Raw genomic sequence first — 22,932 nt, 5'->3', positions numbered from 1 at the left:
CATACAATGGAAAAAGGGAGGAGGCTGCGAGTCCCACCTATCACCGAGTCATTTGAGACCTAAAAAATACTCAACCTGGAGTTGCCACACCTCCAGGTACACATATCCAAACAAAATGATAAAGTAAAGTGGTCTTAAGGGGCACAAAAATGCTCAAAACCCCAAATGCTATTGCGCATTTCTAACTGGGGGAGCAAATCCTGCACATGTGATCCGTTGCTAACAGCAATCCCCAGCAAAAATGCATACAATGGAGGATGCCTGCAACGGACCACATGTACCACAAAAACATCCTACACAGGATAACCAAACGTGCGGATGCGATTAATTATTTAAAACAGAACACTGCAAAGATTGGTGCACTACAATGGTAAATGCAATTGACAATACATGGATAAACCCTCACTCTGATATTAAAAATGAGACCTTCACCAATATATTCTTATATCAAGAACATACCAGAGCCAAGGTCTCTCACAGTGGACCTTATGAGTAATCTGCCCCAGTTACATCCATTTTATCACTTCTCTCTTCTTCGAACTTTTCTTTTCCTGAGTTTACAATGAACTACTGCTATTGCTTTGGAGTGACTTATATCTATCAGCCTCTAATATATGCAAAGGGGGTAGATCAAATTCTTTACAGTTGGTGCCAATGAAGTCACTATATAATGTTGGTTTCCTCACAGCTTCCCTGCTCTGACGGAATTACAGGTCATAGCCATAAGTTGGCTCATGTACAGATTTTTCACGCTACAGACAATATTGTCAACAAAAATGTCCTCTGATCTTTATGGAAAAGTGATACTGACATCTTCAGGTGATAAGAAAGCATTACATTCCCTTCTAGTTAGGCGTAGGAAGCTACGGCTTCACTAAATGAGACTTCTAACATATGTTCACACGTCTATGTTCTGGATCAGAGTAGTCAGAATACTAAGCTTATCTACAGCTTGCTGCTCTATTGGTGGAAATGTTCTAGATTTATCTAACTTTTATCACTTTTAGGCCTAGTTCACACAAACGTATGGCTTTTATAGTTTTTTGCGGTCCGTTTTTCACGGATCCGTTGTTCCGTTTTTGAGTTCTGTTGTGTTTCCGTTTCCTTTCTTCCGTTCCGTTTTTCCGTATGCCATGTACAGTATACAGTAATTACATAGAAAAAATTGGGCTGAGCATAACATTTTCAATAGATGGTTCTGAAAAAAACGGAACGGATACGGAAGACATACGGATGCATTTCCGTATGTGTTCCGTTTTTTTTGCGGACCCATTGACTTGAATGGAGCCACGGAACGTGATTTGCAGCCAAATATAGGACATGTTCTGTCTTTCAACGGAATGGAAAAACGGAAATACGGAAACGGAATGCATACGGAGTACATTCCGTTTATTTTGCGGAACCATTGAAATGAATGGTTCCGTATACGGAACACAAAAAAAAACGGCCCATACACTCGCAAAAAAAACGTTTGTGTGAACTAGGCCTTATGAATAATTACAAATTAATTTTTATTCTTTTCCATTTCAGAAGATGGTTTTATAATCATACGCACAGTTAAAAGGGAAATGCACTCTTATGTTCAACTGCAGCAAGCCCATGATGGCTGCCATACAATGCATTCAGGAACATAAACCTCCTATGAACTCAAATGTCCATAAGATCACTGACAGGCAGGGGCGGATTAAGTGCCTCATAGGCCCGGGGCTGTTTCACAAACTTGGGCCCCTTTTCTCTATCTATCAATGACCCCGCCCCCCCCCCCTTGGTCCTTCAAATAATATATTAAATGTTTTTTTGTTTTTTTTATTACAGGGAAAGATTTATCCAAACTAAATTAAAAGGAAAAGTGACTTGGTTGCTTCAAAAAATGAACAATCTAGAATCCGAAAATATTACAAAATCATATGTGCACTCTCCACCCAGTAACTGCCTCCAAGATTGGCGCAAGTAAGGCTACTTTCACACTAGCGTTCGATCGGATCCGTTCTGAACGGATCCGCTCATATTAATGCAGACGGTGGCTCCGTTCAGAACGGATCCGTTTGCATTACCATGAACAAAAAAAAAAAAAAAAAAAATTTTTTTTTTTTTTTTTTGTTGTTCATGATAGTGCAAACGGATCCGTTTTGACTTTACATTGAAAGTCAATGGGGGACGGATCCGTTTGAAAATTGAGCCATACTGTGTCAACTTCAAACGGATCCGTCCCCATTGACTTACATTGTAAGTCTGGACGGATCCGTTTGCCTCCGCACAGCCAGGCGGACACCCGAACGCTGCAAGCAGCGTTCGGGTGTCCGCCTGCTGAGCGGAGCGGAGGACAAACGGTGCCAGACTGATGCATTCTGAGCGGATCCGCATCCACTCAGAATGCATTAGGGCTGGACGGATCCGTTCGGGGCTGCTTGTGAGAGCCTTCAAACGGAACTCACAAGCGGAGCCCCGAACGCAAGTGTGAAAGTAGCCTAAATGTGCCTTGTGTATAATGAGACCCCAGTATAAGGCTTTGTCTCAGTTCAGTAAATGGCATTTATCATGTAGAGAAAGTTAATACAAGGCACTTACTAATGTATTGTGATTGTCCATATTGCCTCCTTTGCTGGATGAATTTTTCCATCACATTATAACACTGCTCATTTTCATGCTTATTATGACCACCCTGCAATCCATCAAATCCATCAGTAGTGGTAATGCTAGCACACTATAGAAAAGATTGTGCACTCATGTGGTCTCGGCCAGGGGCGTAACTAAAGTTCTATGGGCCCTGGGGCAAACTTTGATTTGGGCCCCCCCCCCCACTGGGCCCGACCCCCCCTTCCCGTCATACACAGGGGACTGGCATAGCAGCAAATCCTTCATAGGGGCCCAGCCTTGGGGGCAAAATCATGAAATATATACAGAGCGGGCAAAATGGATATATATATATATATACAGGGGGCAAGGGCAGGGTCATAACGATAGGGTCGTAATGCCCCTGCCTTTATATAAATCCATTTTGCCCCTCTGTATATATTACATGTGTCCCCTGTGTATATATTACATTTTTTGCCCACTCTGTATATATATATATAAAAAAACAACACTTTACCCCTATATATGTCATGATTTTGTCCCCCAGGCCGGGCCCCTATGAAGGATTTGCTGCCATACCAGTCCCCTGTGTATTGCCACTGTGCCACACTGCCAGGTGCCCCTCTGTGAGTTAAGAAGCCAGCGGTGTTTGCACATTTACACACCTTATCTGAGAAGACTGCTCCACTCCCGTCATCCGGCGTGCGCCGCGGGCCCGGAACTGGTGAGATTACAGCAAGAAAGCAGCGCCGGATTGGTGGAGGTGTGGCCAGGGGTGGGGCAGGATGGATTGTGTAATTAACTGTGAGAGCGCAGAGCTGTGCCGCCGGTCAGGCACGACCTGACTGGCCATTATAAGATTAAACATTTTTAAATCACTCTGCGACCGCGATCGTTACCACTGGCAAAGGGGGCCCTCTGGGCCCCCCTGGCTTAGGGGCCCGGTCGCAACTGCGACCGCTGCGACCCCTATAGTTACGCCACTGGTCTCGGCCACCAGTGAGTCTGGAACTGTCTCCTATAGTGTGCAAGCACGACCACCGCTGCTGGATTATAGGGTGGTCGTACCTATGGAAACTAGCAGTGTATAATGTGATGGAAAAATGAATCAAGCCAGGAAAGGAGACAATATGGATAATTACTATACATTAGTAAGTGGCTCATGTTAACATCGTCTACGAGATAAATGCCATTAGCTGAAGTGAAAACCGCTTAAGTATAGAAAAAGCAGAGGGTTATACATGTATAAGTTACAAGTTTGGATGAATATTTAACCAAAAAACGTATAAAGCTCCTTTTGCTATATAAAAGTTATGTTTACAGTTGAGGACGAGTTGAAGAAAGCCAAGTTTTATTCCATATCTGTTGATATTTTATATCAATCCTTCATACAGCAGATTTGAACTTTACTATCTGGTGGCAGGTTATTTATTTATTTTTTATAATAGATTATTCTGCACTAAATAGGCCCAAAAAAATAGTACGGAGTGCTTCTTTAACTGGTTATTAAAGGGCTGATTTTAACAAAGGCTCTGGATTTGGTTTTCTGATTTACATATGCTCCATATATAAATATATTTAACTTCTCACCTTTGAAATGAATGGCTTGTGATTCTCTTGTAGGACTGCCTGCCCTCGTCTTGTCTTGTAGGCTTCTGTGAGACGTATTTCGGAGGCGATAATGATATCTGTAGAATAAATATAACATATTCTAGCTGCATGCTAAAATTCTTAAAGGGGTTGGACACTTTCTGGCTACTGTTGATCAATGTGTTTGTGAGATCATTATATAGCACTTACTAATATAGTCCTTGTTGAAATTCTGCACCATTTTCTATATTTTATCAAGTATGCTTCCTTATTTCTACATAGAGGTCCTGTCCATAAAATAGCAGCTGATGGTCCTGTGACCAGGGAAATCACCTCCATTTGATGGCTCATTCATTCAAACACACTGCACCTGTACTAAACTCCAAACAGAACAAGTACAGATGGCAGATGCAGTGTCTTTGAATAGAGGAAACATCACATTGAGGTGATTTGCCTGGTCACATGACTCTCCATCAGCGGCCATCTTATGGACAGGATCTCTGTGTGGACAGCACAAGAGACTTTGTAAACGGGCGCATACCTTATGAAATATAGAAAATGGTGCAGAATTTCACCAAGTAAGTGTCATATCATCTCAGAAACACATTGGTCAACAATTACCAGAAAGTGGCCAACCCCTTTAAAGGGAATTTCTCACTAGCTCGGTATATAAGGTATGGGTTATCTAAGAATTCCATTATGGATTCTGCAAACAGGAACCATAACTTAGGGTCCGTGGTAGCAGGCTATCCATAACAGAATTCTTAGATAACCCGAACTTTATGCGCCAAACTTTAAAACAGAAGTTCGCTCATCCCTAGTGCCCAGCCCAGCACACCAAGTGTTTGAACATCAAAATGGTGGATTACTATTGATCATTCTCCTCACACGTGCCCAGACCAGCACACCAAGTGTTTGAACATCAAAATGGTGGATTACTATTGATCATTCTCCTCACACGTGCCCAGACCAGCACACCAAGTGTTTGAACATCAAAATGGTGGATTACTATTGATCATTCTCCTCACACGTGCCCAGACCAGCACACCAAGTGTTTGAACATCAAAATGGTGGATTACTAATCCCTGTATCATACAGGGATTAATAATCCATCATTTTGATGGTCAAAAACTTGGTGTGCTGGGCTAGGCACCTGTAAAGAGAAGGATCAATTGTAATCCACCATTTTAATATCAAACACTTGGTGTAATAATCCATAATTTTTATAGTCAAACACACTTTGTGATGGGCAGTGGCACCTGTGGTGAAAAAAGAGGCAGAGCAGAGGCCAGACAGAAGCAGCCATTTCAGTCAGATTAGAGCCAAAGCTGTAGAGTGGCTGTAGCCTGTAATCTGACTAAAATGGCCACTGCTGCTCTGCCTCTCACTCACAGACACAGGCAGCCCACAGTCCCACTACCCTGCTGCCCAGGCCATCACCATTCATTAAAATGTACTAGCTTTGGCTGCTGCTGCGCCTGCCCACTGCTTTCTCTCACAGACCCAGCCAGGCTGTCCTGACTCCTGGCGCTGGCAATAGTAAGTGGTGGCACTGAAAAGACTGGGGGCGGGAATAAAGCACTGCAGTGCGCCTTCTGTGACGGAGGAGGCGGAGCTACAGTAAGTGACTGACTGAGTCACGTGCCCCCCTCCTCTCCTCAGCACTCTGTCTTCCGCCGAATCCGTCCTGCTTCATTTTTACAGCCTTCGGCGCTGACGGGGGCGGGATCAAGCAAGCCGGCCGGCTGTTACTGTCTGCACTGCAGCAGGCAGCTCTGGCTGTGCGTCGCTACTGCAGATATATTTTAGTAAGTTGGAGTCTGGTGGTGGCGCAAAATGGGACGTTTAGGATGGCAAATTGGCGATGGATCTTCACTCACCCTGGGCCCGGGGCTGCCGACCCAAACGCCCCAATTATAATCCGCCACTGCTGACAGGTATATCAATCTAAGTGTTATGAGGACCGGTCATAAACCCTCTATAACATGACTGGACTGGTGAAGGCTCAGCTGGGGTCCAAAGTCTAAGAGAGTCTGGTGTTCCCCCTAATACCCCATGGAGGTAAGATCTTGCCTAATGTTGGTAACTGCAGTACAGGAACCAGAAAAGCAAAGTTATGGTTGATGTATACCCACTCAGAACCGAAGGTCAGATCAAGCATTATCAAAAATTAGGACAAGAGACAAAGTGAAAAAACATGGAGCAAAAATCCAAGATTGGAAGTTCACAACCAATGCATCACTATCAGGGCAATAGTATAGAACCAAGGCAAGCAGAAATTCAATAGATCAGGACTTGAGGCAGGCAACCAAAAGTGGCAGTGAGGGCATCAGTGGGAGCAGGTTGTCACTGCAATGTGGATGAACCGAACATATAGGACAGAGCAGCACAGATCACTACTGGGGCTGCTTTGAAGGCATCGCACTGAGCCAGCCAGAATCCTACTCCATACTGACGAGGGGCAAGCACCCCGAAACAGCTGTATACGGAGGGATATCTGGTCTAAATATATTCCCTTGTCAAATTCCAAAGCTTGTTGGAAAGTCAGATTTTGACTCATAGGGAACCACTTCCAATAGGTGGTGCTGGCGAGATGGGAGTTACCTCTTTGCATATTCGTTTCCCATGGAGCGTTGCCAATACGTCTCCATACCATGAAGTACTTCCAGTAAGTGCGCATACAGGACTCCTTAAGGAGATTAAGCATCCGGCCTAAGGGCCCAGTGGAATAAAAATTGGCCTTGGTTCACATCATGCTATTGTCATGGTGGCGCTCCATGCCCACTGCCGTCCCATCATTCACCTAGTTTACGCCCGGCTGCTACAGTCCTGTGTCCCACGCTACAGTCTGGCTGTAATGTCTGTTCCTGTGTGTGTATTAGAGAGACTTTTCCTTGCAGCACTGCAGGGGTTAATTCCCTTACTGATCCTGTGTGCTTGACTAGTGAGCTAATCAACTCTCCTATATAGCTGTGTTGGTGACCTCACGTCCTTGCCTGAGCAGCTGGTCTCAACAGATCTTGTTAGGTCTCTCTAATTTGCTACAGCTTGTAAAAAGCTATAATTCGTCTGTCTGCCTGTGTACCGACCACTGCCTGTTTCCTGACCCTCTGCTGCCTGATCTGTTCACCATACTGATCCTGTGCCGCCTGCTCTGACCTTAGTATTGTTTCACAGATTCGCATAAACTCTGCCAGCCCTGACCTCTGCCTGTTTCCTCACTATGGTTATTGCCTGATCCCCAATGATTTGCCCAGGTGTCTCGAATCCCCATGGGTCAGCAGCCAACAACATTGGGACTATTTAAAAAAATGAGAGGTCAGGTGGCTTCCCTGCAAAGAAGGCCAGATCCTTGTATAGGGGTTAAAGGGTGTAAAGTAGGAGACCACCAAGATAATGCCCTCAGGACTAGCCCAAAGTGAAACCATTTGGCACAATGGGTCCACACTTACTGCCCTTAACAGCTATTTGACTGTGTTTTTGCATATCCACAGGAAGGCTCCTGATGCCTACACTGAACATAGCCATAGGCTAGGAGAGTCTTTTTGGCTTTTATTGGGGTAATATAGGTCTCTGCACAAAAGACTGCCCTTTTCTGTACAGTGGGCCAGCAGAAAAAAACAAACGAGGACAGTGTAACTTTTTCTCACTCTGGCCAAAGACAGACATATGACACTATGTTGCAGGTATACTCCTGTTGTATACAATAGTGTTAAAAATAATAGCAGTGTGTTTAAAAAAAGCGAATAAAGCTCAAAATCCTACTAATAGCTTTCATTTCCATACACACAAATGCATTGAGAACACTACACGTTCTATTTCAAATGACATGAAGAAAAATATATCAAATTTGTGTTGTTCCTCTAAAAAAAAAAAATAATTAAGAAAAGGGAATATTAGACTGTTCAAAAAAAATAGCAGTGTTTGTATTCTTCTTTACAAACTCAAACATTCACTATTTAAACTTGAAAATGTATGAAGATTTTGCTTTCCTTTGAATCACTTTACTAATATTTAGTTGTATAACCGCTGTATCTGAGAACTGCTGGACATCTGTGTTACATGGAGTCAACCATCTTCTGGCCCCTGTGAACAGGTATTCCAGCCCAGGATGATTGGACTACATTCCACAGTTCTTCTCTATTTCTTGGTTTTGCCTCAGAAACTGCATTTTTTATGTCACCCCACAAGTTTTCTATTGGATTATGATCCGGGGATTGGGCTGGCCACTCCATAACGTCAATGTTGTTGGTCTGGAACCAAGATGTTGCACGTTTTCTGGTGTGTTTGGGGTCGTTGTCTTGTTGGAACACCCATTTCAAGGGCATTTCCTCTTCAGAATAAGGCAGCATGACCTCTTCAAGTATTCTGATGTATTCAAACTGATCCATGATCCCTGGTATGCGATAAATAGGCCCAACACCGTAGTATGAGAAACATCCCCATATCATGATGCTTGCACCACCATGCTTTACATGTTTCACTGTCTTCACAGTGTACTGTGGCTTGAATTCAGTGTTTGGGGGTCGTCTGACAAACTGTCTTCGGCCACTAGACCCAAAAAGAACAATCTTACTTTCATCAGTCCACAAAATGTCTCTTTAGGCCGTCATTGTGCTCTTTCGCAAATTGTAACCTCTTCAGCACATTTTTTTCAACAGTGGGACTTTGCGGGGGCTTCTTGCAGATAGCTTGGCTTCACATAGGAGTCTTCTAATTGTAACAGTACTCACAGGGAACTTTAGACCCTCTTTGGCTGAGTCCTTGCCATCTTGGCTATTCTTCTATCCATTCGAATGGTATTTTCTCGCTTTCTTCCACGTCTTTCAGGTTTTTCTTGCCATTTTAAAGCACTTGCGATCATTTTAGCTGAGCAGCCTATCATTTTCTGCACCTCTTTATATGTTTTCCCCTCTTCAATTAACTTTTTAATCAAGGTACGCTGTTCCTCTGAACAATGTCTGGAATTACCAATTTTTCCTTCAGAGAAATGTAACCAGCATGTACAACATTTGCTGCCTTCTTTCCATAAATAAGGGCAATAATTGCCACCTGTTTTTCAAAGAATGAATGACCTCACTCATGGAACTCCACACTGCTATTATTTTGAACATGCCTCTTTCAATAAGCGATTGAATTACAGAGAATCAGCAGCATGCATGTCATGACTGTTGGGTCTGTTGGATTTCTATTACTCTACTACACCTGCTAGTAAATTATTTGCCATGTAGAAATATCATTTCTACCAAAAAACTGTGATTGATCGGGTTAGTGATGTCTGGCTGCTATTATTTTGAAAACAACTGTACATTGGACTTTTACAATTACAGTGTTGAAATGTGAACAGAGCCTTAAAGGGGCTGTCACATGAAGACGACTTATCTGCTATCCACAAGATAGTGGATAAGTGTCTCATCCGAGGGGCGTTCAACCACTAGGGCTCTCATCGGTCATGAGAATAGGGGGCCCATGCCCACCACTCTATTCATCTCTATGGAACTGCCAGAGATAGCCGAGTACACGCGCTCAGCTATGTCCATCAGTCCGATAGAGCTGAATGGAACGGTGTACACAAATATGTGTCTGCTGTTCCATTCAAACAGGGGGCACAGGCCCCTATTCACCGACTGATGGAACCGCTGCTGATCAGACACTTATCTTCTATTCTGCAGATAGTGGATACGTTTTGTTATGGGACAACCCCTTTAAAGGTATTCTTTACTAACCTAAAGCAGAGCTAAATAGCAGCTAAGCATGAGTGGGTGTGAGGGAGAACATACATGTAGCCCATAACCATATTCATAATAATGGCCACAATCAGCTGCATCATAAAAGTTACAACACAGAACAATGCTTTTCTATGGCACAACATAAAGATCATAGAATTAGGGTCTATGAGCCCCCTACCCATATGGCACATGAATAACAGAACATTTCCAGTATATTGTATAAAGGGGAAATTCTGCAGCATAAGTTTTTTCCTTCTACTTTGTATTTTTCAGTAATACTTTTTAATTACCCAGATATAATGAACACCTCGCTCCACCCCCTGAGCCAGGTGCCTTTATAAACAGGGAAGGGTTAAGTAAGAGGAAAGTACAATTACAGCACATTACACATTTCCGATGAAGGAGAGCATTTAACTTTGCAAAGGAAACTAATTCAATGAGGAAATAATTAGCACCGACATCTGTCCCTCCTCTCTTTAAAGATCCCGAGCTGCACGTGCTGGTGTTTCCTCTGCGCCGACTTCCTGGGCACAACTGAGATGCAGGGAGCAAAGAGATTTCCTTAAGCAGTTCTGGATAGAAGCATTTAAGCAATAATGACGACCTTATAGTCAATGTTATTGTAAGCCAATGGGGTTTTGCCTCCCATGAATGGATGATGCAGCGCTGTATCCTGTATGTTACATCTGACCTTCTCTATAAAAGCAGAGGAACTGATGGTCCCAAAGTATATTAGATGTATCCTTCAGCACCATGTGTAGTTTGCACTGGGCCCCAATTTGGTGCATGTGCAAGAGTCTCATTCATCAAACTGAGAGCACTGGTCAATTACTGGGTGACCTGCCCAGGACAGACCGGCTGAGCCAAGGGTTAGCTTCCTGGCTCCAAAATGATGGACACAATCACAGAGGGAAAACATATGTTTCTACAACTGACACAAACCATATTTTAGAGACATGAAGCTCAAATCCTCTTTCTTTTTATCAGTTGTGTTCTCTCCACTATTTTAGGGAATGGCGGAGCTCTATAGAAAAAAAACTCAACAAAAAAGAAAAAAAAAAGTCATAATGGGCCCGGGCCACTTGGGGACATGTCAGTGACTGGCTTCAGCTGTGAGACTGGCCTTGTCGGTGCAGAAAGATAACCAATGAAGACCAAATGTTCAGTGAAGACAGCCTGGGAACCACAAAGCCGGAACCGAGCAATGGGGAGCAGGTAAGTATGGATTTCTCCACACTGGGTGGGATGGAATAAAAAAAAAATATATATATATAAAAACCTGGGACAACCCCTTTAAAGGGGTTGTGCAGGCCATATATATTGATGACCTATCGCCAAGATAGGTCATCAATATCTGATCAGCAGAGGTCTGACACCCGGCACCCCCTTCGATCAGCTGTTTAAAGAGAAGGTGGTTCTTCGTGCGACGCTACTTCCTTTTCATTACACTGCCCGTCGTCTAAGGAGTTTCGGAGGTGCAGTGTAATGACAAGTACTCGCTCCATTCACTTGAGTACTTGTCATTACACTATTCCACCATTCCAGAGGAGACGATGTATAGTGTAATGATCAGGAAGTAGCGATCGCATCCTCTTTAAATAGCTGATCGGCGGGGGTGGCGGGTGTTGAACCCCTGCCGATCAGATATTGATGACCCATCCTGACAATAGGTCATATGGCCTGCACAACCCTTTCACGCCACATCTTCTAGAGATGCCATGGTCTGTTGGAGGGGCCGTCCCTACTTTTGACCCAAAGTCATTTATTCCTTCTTGCTCCTTAAATGTCCTTTTAAACTAATAAAGATATAATTAATGATTAACACTAATAATGTTCTCTAACTTGTCCCTTACTGCATACTCGACCCAAAATTACTTATTATTTTATGATCTGAGCCAACTGTAGCATTAAACATTTGACTATTCAGATCATTTTTGTGTAAATAAAAAACTATGGAAGTGTATATCCAGCCATTTTGATCCTGTAACTGAATTACATTATTATTAGTTATTACTTCCACTGCAATGCTGACCACATCGACTCCTTCTTCCCCCAACTGAGCCAACCTTTAAAATAGGGGCTGTCCAGGCAATTACATGTTTTTTAAAAGGCTCCAAATAATAACTGTGGCTAGATAGATATACATGCATGTCGACCTGCACCCTCAGTGTCACTATCTAGCCACAGTTATTATTTGGAGCCTGTGATGTACAGAGGGCTTGTGACGCTGAGGCTGTAATACAACATTAGTGATTATTGGTGTATGGTATCCAGGGCACTGTATTCGTGTTTGTGACCTCTCATAGATGATTTATGACTAATCGTTAGGGTAGCTCATCTGATACTTGACCAGGTGGGAGTTACTGCCATTATGAGGCAGTGTTAGTAGTATCAGGGGGTTTTATTGGATATACTCTTACATTGATTTTTGGATGTAATCTACCTTGCTGGGGACACCTCAGCCATTTTCTTCTGTATATATATGTATGTATGTATGTATATATATATATATATATATCTTAGTACTCCATAGCTTTTTCTTATTGGTTTTGGTTAAAGTAGAGCAGGTATGGTCAACCTGCGGCTCTCCAGCTGTTGTAAAACTACAACTCCCACCATGCCCTGTTGTAGGCTGATAGCTGTAGGCAGTCTGGGCATGCTGGGAATTGTAGTTTTGCAACAGCTGGGGAGCCGCAGGTTGGCCATCCCTGAAGTACAGGGTACTAGGTCTATGGACCATTATTAATGTGCAGAGAGACGTTTTGTAGGTTATTCAGTTTTCACCTACGCAATCCCCTTTCGCTCCCGTTCTGACACTTCCTGGTCCCATTCAGGAAGTGACAGCTCAGCCAGTCACTGACGGCAGTGGTGAGCTTCCTCAGCAAATGATTGGTTGAGCTCTCATTTTCTATAGGGAACAAAAAGCAAAGACCATGGGGACCCTTGAACAGTCGGAACCGGAGCAAAAGTGGATTGCTATAGCGAGCATGACTTATTTTATTATTTTGCATAATTCTGGGACTCTTTAATCACTTGGATAACCCCTTTACCAATGTCACCTAACACAACAAGCTTGTAAGTGTCTCCACAATGCATTGACCCATACCCTGATAAAAGAGACAAATTACAGCAATGCCCCCATAGCACAGTCAGCACTTTGTTGGGTGCATGAGCCACAGGTTCACGCGTCTTTTTTTTTTTTTTCATGTTAAAGGGTAACTAAACCTTACCCTGATCTGCTTGATGAGCTTGTGTACAGATCCCATATACCAGGGATGGCCAACCTGCGGCCCTTGAGCTGTTGTAAAACTACAACTCCCACCATGCCCTGCTGCAGGCAGTCTAGTCATGATGGGAGTTGTCGCTGGAGAGCCTCAGGTTGGCCATCCCTATCATATACTTTCTATGGATTCGTATGCCCACACACTAGAAAAGTCAAGCGCTCTGAGGAACCCTTTGTCACCTTAGTTCCTCAACTGAGGTTTAGTTACTCTTTAATAACTTGTAGAGTAAAGGCCACCTGTGGATTTTCTATTGTGGAGTTGCATGAAGAAATCTGCAGTGTACTAAAGTAGCAGCAAAGTGAATACGATTCTACAAAATCTCATCTACATTGCTGAAAAAATCTGCACCAAATCTTCACATAACTTGACCTTTGGTGCGGAGTTACACGGCAGTTACAACATAAATTACGCAACAAAATCCACATTTTGTGCAGATTTTGCTCATATGGAATTTCAGAAAATACGATGCAGATTTGCCATTGTGGAACATCTGCAGTGAAGCCATCCAATCTGGATGTACCCTGTCTAATGACAGGACAACTAGTTAAAGGGGTATTCCCCTCTGGGGGTTACTCTGCTCCCATAGAAGTGAACAGAGTGAGCCACAGATGAGCATCCACCTGCTCAGCTCCCATAGAAGGGAACGGAGTGAGCCACAGAAGAGCGGCCACTGACTCAGCTCCCATAGAAGGGAATGAAGTGAGCCACAGATGAGCGGCCACCGGGTCAGCTCCCATAGAAGTGAATGAAGTGAGCCACAGATGAGCGGCCATCGGCTCAGCTCCCATAGAAGTGAATGTAGTGAGCCACAGATGAGCGGCCATCGGCTCAGCTCCCATAGAAGTGAATGAAGTGAGCCACAGATGAGCGGCCACCGGCTCAGCTACCATCGAAGGGAACGGAGTGAGCCACAAATGAGCGCCCACCTGCTCAGCTCCCATAGAAGGGAATGAAGTGAGCCACAGATGAGCAGCCACCGGCTCAGCTCCCATAGAAGTGAATAGAGTGAGCCATAGATGAGCGACCACCTGTTCAGCTCCTATAGAAGTTAATGGAGTGAGCCACAGATGAGCATCCACCTGCTCAGCTCCCATAGAAGGGAACGGAGTGAGCCACAGATGAGCGGCCACTGACTCAGCTCCCATAGAAGGCAATAGAGTGAGCCACAGATGAGCGGCCACTTCTCCATACACTGCAGTTTGCAAAACAGGGTCCCCAATCTTGAGAAGGGGGACCTGCATTTATTAGACTGTTAGAAGGTTGCGGAATACAGGGTTGAACATCCCACTTCTCCTACGTTGTAGTTAGCTGTGATTGGAAGACCTCAAATTGGTGGGGAGCTACCATGTGACTAAGTCCCATTTTATGAATGAAGAGATATGTGATGTTTGGAAGGATTCTGAATAAGTTGGTTCGCTCTCATAGGATAGTTCCGACATGAGATTAATGATTCACTATGTGAATCCAATAATGTGAAATTATGTGGAGATTATTTATCTGATCTGAGCTTGTATTTTGCATATGAGATTATTTGATGCGATTATTTAATGCAATTTTTTTATGTGATCTTTAATGTGATTTTTTAATGTGATGTTTCAAGTGATTGTTTAATAATTTTAACCTGTTGAGGAAAAGGGCAGAGTTCCATTGGATATATTAGACAGCCCAGAATTTAGTAGTTTGTTCGCCCCAGACGAAGAGTCAATCGAAACCCGGGTCGGGTATGAACATAAGGCTATACAGCGATGTTTTAAGGCTTTTTATACTATTTCACTTGTGAATATAATAAATTGTACATCTTTAACCTCTTGTGGCGGTACTTCACTATTACGCACATCGCTTTAAAAGGTTATACCATCTACCAGGAGGGTAGGACTGCATTTAGAAAGTGTGGAAGAATCCCATTGTGAGAGGACACCCCTTGATGGAGAGTGAAGCAGCGCGGCCCTACACTCAAAACGCTATATAATATGAATTGGCCCATATCACTACAGGACCTGCAGTGCATCGAAGGAAGGCAACGTATTTTGAGACATTTTCTTTCTATTAGACTTTTATGGCATATCCATAAAAGTCTAATATAGAAGCCCCCTTTATATAGTACAGTTCATTATAGTCTTTAAAAAAAGTATGCACTTTCCAATATGATTCTCATCTGTATGACATTAACAAACCCCTGCAGCAAGTGACAGAGATGGGGTATCTGAGTGTAGAAGAAAGATGACTATAATGTAATAATGGTGTAGTTATTAATAGGATAGTACTTGACCATAGAGAATACTCACTAGCTTCGTGTCTCTTGCTCATTGCATCATATGACAGCTGCTCTCCTACGAGGCCTACATAAAATATAGACATAGCGGGGCGGTTGATATAACAGCTGAACTGATGGTCCCGTAAGGAACCAGGAGTTACAGAAGCAAAGGGTAGGTAGATGCAGGCACTGACCAATGTAGCATATGCTCCAGCCTCCAACCTTCAGATGTATTGCATGTGTATTTAACAACTAAACATTTACACCTATATCTCTGCTCCTCAAAAATCACTTAGCAAGGTAATAAATATAATAGCCGTGCAGGATATTGCTACCAAAATATGAAGGACATTTAGGAGCGTGCAGATCACTGGCTGCCTGAAGTCTGGAGAAAGAGAAGGAATTACACGGTGTCCCTTACAAATTCCTTCACAAATTGTGGCAAAGTCTAACATAACCATTTTAAAAGCCGTGATATCCGCATAATGTACACACAGTCCTCACATCCGCGCCCCCCGGCATCGTCACTAACTCAATCAGGGTCGTGTTTCATCCATTTTAAAAAACACACACACAGAAACAGTGTACGGGACCCTCAGTCATTAGACCGAAGTCCATGCACTCAAAACCCAGAAGAGATTCAGTGCGCAGGAGAGAATATTATTGATCGTCTGCCCATGTAACCCTCGAGCTGGCCTATCTCCAAGTTTAGGTGGGCCCTTGGATATAAAGTCATAGTGGACCCCCTTATCACTCAACTTTTTTTTTATGCACCCTCTGTACTCCAATGGGGGTGCTAATGATGTTGTGAAGATGGTTTTTGCTACATTTCTGACAGAAACATACTTTTTTTTACCCAAAACTGCCAAAAAAACACCATATATGTAAACACAACCTAGAGAGGAGAGAGGCAGCTGTAATTTAATTATTTCAGTGATGGAAAAAAGGATGTTCAGATGGCAAAAAAAAATTCTCTCATTTATAGCAACAACATTTTTATTTTCACATCCACATTATTGTAGCCGTATGAGGTCTTTTTTAGGTAAACTGTAGATTTTTTAGGCATCATTTTGCCTCACACATAAGTAGGAATTTAACTTCTTATTTAATTATGGGTTAAATACAAAAAAAAAAAAAAAAAAATCAATTAGACTATTTTCATATACATACATCAATCACCATTGATAATGCGTATTGTATGGGGTATGAAGGGTTACGGTGATATATATATTTACTGTGATTTTATTTAAACTTTATTAAAATGTGCTTCTTGTAATTGTTTTTGCTCCTTTACTTTTTTAGTAACTTTACAAAAAAATAAAAAAATCTGACTGTTTCATCTTTTTTTTCAATATTGCAGTCTATAGGGGGCCAATTACATAACAGCAAAGTCAAACCTGCCGATTTCAACTGAACTGTTATGGCAGTGGATATGGAACCACTGTGTCTACCAACAGATTTAGCTTTGGGCTAAACCTAAAATAATTATTAAGCTGCCCCCTGGTATTCATCCTTTAACCCCCTAAGGCTGAGTTCACACGAGCGTGACAGATTTGGTCCGGATGCGTTCAGGTTGCGTTCAGTTAAACTCGCACCATTTTGCAAGCAAGTTCAGTCAGTTTTGGCTGCAATTGCGTTTAGTTGTTCAGTTTTTTCCGCGCGGGTGCAATGCGTTTTGATGCGTTTTTCACGCGCGTGAAAAAACTGAAGGTTTACAAACAACATCTCTTAGCAACCATCAGTGAAAAACGCATTGCATCCGCACTTGCTTGCAGATGCAATGCGTTATTAACGCAGCCCCATTCACTTCTATGGAGCCAGGGCTGCGTGAAAAACGCAGAATATAGAACATGCTGCGATTTTAAAGCATTGCAGAACTGATGCATGAAAAAAAACGCTCATGTGCACAGCCCCATTGAAATGAATGGGTCAGGATTCAGTGCAGGTGCAATGCGTTCACCTACTGCATTGCACCCGCGCGGAAATCTCGCCCGTGTGAACGCAGCCTAAATAGGGATCTGGACTTCCCTGCAGTGGAGCAATCAGGTCGCTACCTGTGGTTGACCACTGATCCTAAGGAGCACCAAGAGATCAGGAAAAATCGTTGTCAGAGAAAGGCTGAGGTCGGGGCAAGCAGAGTACAAGCAATCCGATAAACAGTTCGAGGTCAGGGCAGGCAGTGAAGGATCAATATGGAGGTCAGGTCGGAATCCAGAAATCAGGCAGTTAGACAACCGCTAGCTCAGACAGCCTCAGGTACCCCAGGGTTGCCAGCCTTTGGCTGGTGAAGATTATCCTTAGGATAGCCATCAGTATCTGATTGGTGGGGGTCAGACACCCAGGAACCCCAGCGATCAGCTGTTTGAAAAAGAGACGGCTCTCGGGTGAGTGCATGGCCTCCTCACAGCTTACCAAGCACAGCACCATCCATTGAATAGTGGTTGTTTTTTGTATTGCAGCTCAGCCCCATTCACTTGAATGGGACTGAGCTGTGCCTAGGCCATGTGACCGATGAGCAAGACATAACTGGCCAAGCTCAGCTGGTCTGCAGGGGTGCTGGGAGTTGGACCCCCACAAATCAGAAAGCTCTGGTGCAGCCTAGTCTTGAATACGCAGTTATGTCCGGGACACCAGTACATAGAAAGGATGCCCTGGAGCTGGAGAAAGTACGAAGAAAAGCAACTAAACTTATAAGTGGCATGGAGGGTTTTAGCTTATTAGGAAAGATTAAAAGAATTACATTGATTTAGACTTATGAAAAGGCATCTAAGGGGGAGATGATTAACGTATATAAATGGCCCATAAAACAATTGCTACAGCCTGGAAAAATAATTCTCTAGATTTCTCTGAGGTGAAGAGACAATTAGACTTTTATATGATTAATGAAATGCTGACTTCAACTACTCCCTTTTTTTTACCAGCGGAACAAGTCATTGCTCTACTTTTGAGTGCATGCCTACTCATGTCTCATTGCAACCAACTAAGGCCTGTTTCACATCTGCAAATGTCAGATCCGGCAGGCAGTTCTGGCTGGAATTCTGTCCGGCCCCATTAACTATAATGGGGACCGGTGGAGATCCAGCTGCAATCCGGCAAACATGCCGAGACTCAGATGGACAAAAACTGTCTAGGCATGTCTGCCGGATGCTACCTCATGCAGACATCTCTGGCAGGCTGCTCCCTGGAGGTACAGTTTGCCGGAGATGGTAAACGCTAGTGCAAAACTAGTCTAAGGCCACCATCCAGCGAGAGGACCCCCCCCCCCCCCCCTTCATCCCGTTCGTCTTGTGTATGTCTACTTTGTGCATCTTAAATGGTGTTTGGGTCTTTTAATACTGATCGCAGTTGCTTTCTTCCTCTTACCTTATCGGCCCCTCTTACTGGATTTTGCTATTGTTTACAGTATAACATGAGCTTTGTTTTTGTAATCCATTTACTCTTCATTGAAACCTGATTTTTTTGCCTTTCTCTTTTATACAATGTTATGTTTGAACAAAACCAGAAACAAATACCAAAAAATGCAATAAAGATTGTAAAAAATAAATAAATGGCCCATACAAAAAAAATATGGTGAAAAGCTTTTCCATGTAAAATCCTTTAAAAAGACAAGGAGCGCTGCCTCCATATGAAGAAGAAAAAGTCCAGTCTCCAGAGGCGACAAGCATTCTTTACTATAGGAACTGTGAATCGGTGGTATAGTCTACCTCAGGATGTGGTCACAGCAGGAACAGGTGACAGTTTTTAAAATTGGCTTAGACACATTCTTAAAATTAATTAACACTAATGCTTAAAGAGAGTCTTTCACCTAAAATGACCATTATACACCACAAACATCATGATATCCATTACATTCCCCATATTATAATCTTACCTTTCATATTGCTGTCCGTCGCCTATTCTCTCTTAAAAACGCTTTTAATCAATATGCTAATTAGGTTCTGAAGGTGCCCAGGGGCGGCGTTTATGCGGCCGGTGCCCAGGCTCCACGGCGCTGTTCAAATCAAACCCCTCCCCTTTCACCCCTCTGGCCCGCCCTCGGTTCTTGAGATACCATCCTCCAGTCAATGACAGATCCTGCGCACTCCATTACTCACTAGGGCAGAGGCAGCAGAGCGTTTAATGCGCATGCGCCGGCCCGTACATCCCGATATTTTGGCAGTTTACTTCCGCCGGCTAGATCGGGCCGGCGCATGCGGATTAAACGCTCTGCTGCCTCTGCCCTAGTGGGTAATGGAGTGCGCAGGCGCAGGCGCCGGATCTGTCATTGACTGGAGGATGGTATCTCAAGAACCGAGGGAGGGCCAGAGGGGTGAAAGGGGAGGGGTTTGATTTGAACAGCGCCGTGGAGCCTGGGCACCGGCCGCATAAACGCCGCCCCTGGGCACCTTCAGAACCTGATTAGCATATGGATTAAAAGCGTTTTTAAGAGAGAATAGGCGACGGACAGCAATATGAAAGGTAAGATTATAATATGGGGAATGTAATGGATATCATGATGTTTGTGGTGTATAATGGTCATTTTAGGTGAAAGACTCCCTTTAAGTAAAAGGTAGAATTCTGGTTTCTCACTTCCATTTCCCTAATTCACATCCCCACCCGTCCCTTGGTCGAACTTGATGGACTTCCTTTTTTTTTCAACCATGCTATGTAACTATGCTGCATTTTCAGGCACATGCAAATTTGCAAGGATAACTTAGATGTCTGCATTTTTCATATGTCTAATGGGAGCTGTAATCCCAAACTGCATGAAACTTGCAGCCAAATCGGTCCGTAAAATAGTCACGTACCAAGGAGTTGCAGACAAATCGTGCATGTTTTTTGGTTGCGTGACTGTTAAACGGATTTTCTGTATCGTATGTATGATATGAACCATACCACAGCGAGGCAAGAATGGACTCAAGATGTTGGTGCAGACAGAATATCCAAATAATCACCCCGTGTTAAATACCCATTTCTAAAATTATGCTGTAAACCCATATAAACATATTTTGCTATTTTAAGGATAAGGTGGATTTCATAAGGGAAAAGGTCTGTGCATATAGAAATATAAATCCAAGATGGAAAGCTCTGAATGGCTACGGTATTCTATTTACCGTGGGGCTCACTGACAGCCGCCCATCCCTGATCTGTGATACGTAAAGGAAACATTACATGCATGTTTAACCACAGATAAATTTGTATATCCTGCCTGAAGTAGGCAGTAAACATTGCTGAGCAGCTAAATTACCGATCTGTAGTAAATGTATCCAATGAAAAAAATAGTTGGTAATAGCTTCAAGAGAAATGTATAAACAGTCAAAAATTCAATTAAATCATTATTCGGTGTGACCACTCTTAAAACAGCATCAATTCGGAAAATTGGCAGCACGTTAGTTCTTGTCTTTTTGTGTGTAGGTGACTCACTTGCCCATTGCAGGATAACCTTTCCATACTATAGTGGAGTCCACTGGAGATCTTGTCGATTTTATTAGTTCAAGGCTAAAGGCAGTCTTCAATGCATCATCTGCTAGTCATCTCAACCAGTTGACACTGCTTCCCGTCGAGCAGCCACTGTCCCTGGCGACCTGCAACTGGGCACTTCCTCCTCTCCAGATTTGGCTCCCATCCAATGCCTTAGCCTCAAGACTGCCTAAAGAGGATACCAGGCACAGTGGCATATTTAAAGGGTTCTCCTCCTTGAGTCTCCGTTATTGACTATGTTACCGTTGCTAAGTACTGTTGCCACCAATCTGTGACTATTCTGGGGACCTCTACCTGGTAATTCTCTAGCAGTAGAGCCCATGCCTCAGGCCTGCACTGGAAATATGCCCTGCCAGATTTAACAGAGGGCTGCTTGGCACCTATAAACTGTATAATTCACCATCTGTTTCGACTTCGCCTGACCAGCCCGCAAAATAATCCTCTTCCTTTTTAGTTCCGACACTGGCCCAGCTCCCACTCTGACCATCAGGCTGCTGGGCCGCTCCCTCAAGCTGGCTGCAACCATGATCGGGTGAATCACTGTAGGCTGCCCCTGATTACAGTTCCTGGATGGGGGGTTGTCACTCAGCTTTTTCATTTCTTGGGGGGATGCTGTTAAAGGCAATCACTTATCTTTTCCAGTTCTTGGTGGGTGCCATTATTGGCTGTCATTTAGCTTTAACAGTTCTTGGACAGGAGGGGTGAAGCACCTTATGGGCTGTCACTGAACTTTCCCAGTTCTTTTAGGGGGTTCGCCATTATCAGCTGGCACTCAGCTTAACCAGACTGTTCTCATGCCTCTGAACATATGCCAAGCAGGTTCTGTAAGGGTATAGCCAAACAGGACAGCCAATGCAGTTTTCAAATTAAAGAATTAAAATGATTATCTGGAGTAAATTTTTTTCCCTTTTGCCGTGCTTCTCCTGCCAGGTCCTACAACTTACTAATTTACTTGCGTTACTTTTTCTGTCTCTCTCCGTAGATTGGGAGAGTGGTCACGTGACTGCACTCTCTGTGAAGACTGTAATTTCCTCTGACTTCACAACCAGGCCTCCCATGATGCCCTGTGTCAGAATCCCCGCCCGAATGGTCGGACGCATGTGATCTTGGAATGGGCTGGTTGATGCTCTCAATCCAAAAGAAGGTAGGCAGAGTCGGCTGCTTGTTACATTGAGGCTATGTGGGAGAAAATATTAGAAAGGAAACAGCAAGGAGATGATGGACGGTGTAGTGGGCAGAAGTTTCAGCCCAGCGAAGGGTGTCGTAGGTTGTAAACAATGGACAGCAGCGGGAGCATTGAGACTCAAGAAAAGTTTACACTATTATGTTGTATAGGAGACTAGATGAGGTTTACACATTTAAATTACATTTTTATGATCCTGCACAACCCCTTAAAGCTAGTTTATTAGAGCTAGGCATGTATACCTGAGTCAGTCTGTCAATGATTGTCAAAAGATCTGCAATTACCTTATAAGAACAGCTTTCATTAATGTCCCTTCAAACATGTCCCTTAAAAGGCCGTTGCTAGTCCTTGTCTGTCTTTTCTTTAGTGTAAACAGAAGGGCGATCCTCAACACTGCATGCCTGCATTAGGTCAGCATTATATACTGGTTGTACGGGGGGGGGGCACTGTATACTGGCTGTACGGGAGCGTGTTATATATTGGCTGTAGAGGGAGCATTATATACTGGTTGTACAGGGGGGGCATTATATACTCGCACTACAGGGGATGCTGGTGTCTTGTTACACTTATGTGGCAGAGGAGGCTGCACACCCCTGACCAAAGACTCCTGCTTGTTATGGTCTGGACCAAATGGAGAAGAAAAGGAAAAGTGAAGAACCCAAATCCGTGGAGACGTCAGCTGTAAGTCACTGGATCTGCCCTTGACTGATTCTTTTAAATGTGTTAAAGGGGTTGTCCAGGTTCAGAGCTGAACCTGGACAGCCCTCCATTTTCACCCAGGCAGCCCCCCTGACATGAGCGTCGGAGCAGTTCATGCTCCAATGCTCTCCTTTGCCCTGCACTAAATTGCACAGGGCA

The 22,932-nt window shown here is 43.6% G+C and overlaps 1 protein-coding gene across 1 annotated transcript in view; it reads right to left on the bottom strand.

Annotated features, from left to right (window-relative positions):
• SLC25A21 (solute carrier family 25 member 21) overlaps nucleotides 1-22,932 on the bottom strand; it is a 321,849-nt gene that overhangs the window by 233,725 nt on the left and 65,192 nt on the right. The window contains exon 4 of the mRNA XM_044272495.1: nucleotides 4,165-4,262. The gene's annotated coding sequence lies outside the window, so the exon portion shown is untranslated. The remainder of the gene's footprint in view (nucleotides 1-4,164; nucleotides 4,263-22,932) is intronic.

This window comes from Bufo gargarizans, chromosome 11, assembly GCF_014858855.1.
Source record: "Bufo gargarizans isolate SCDJY-AF-19 chromosome 11, ASM1485885v1, whole genome shotgun sequence".
In the NCBI taxonomy this organism is placed as follows: Eukaryota; Metazoa; Chordata; class Amphibia; order Anura; family Bufonidae; genus Bufo; species Bufo gargarizans.
Note: the sequence above shows the minus strand (reverse complement) of the source record. Positions and strands in the feature narration are given on the sequence as shown.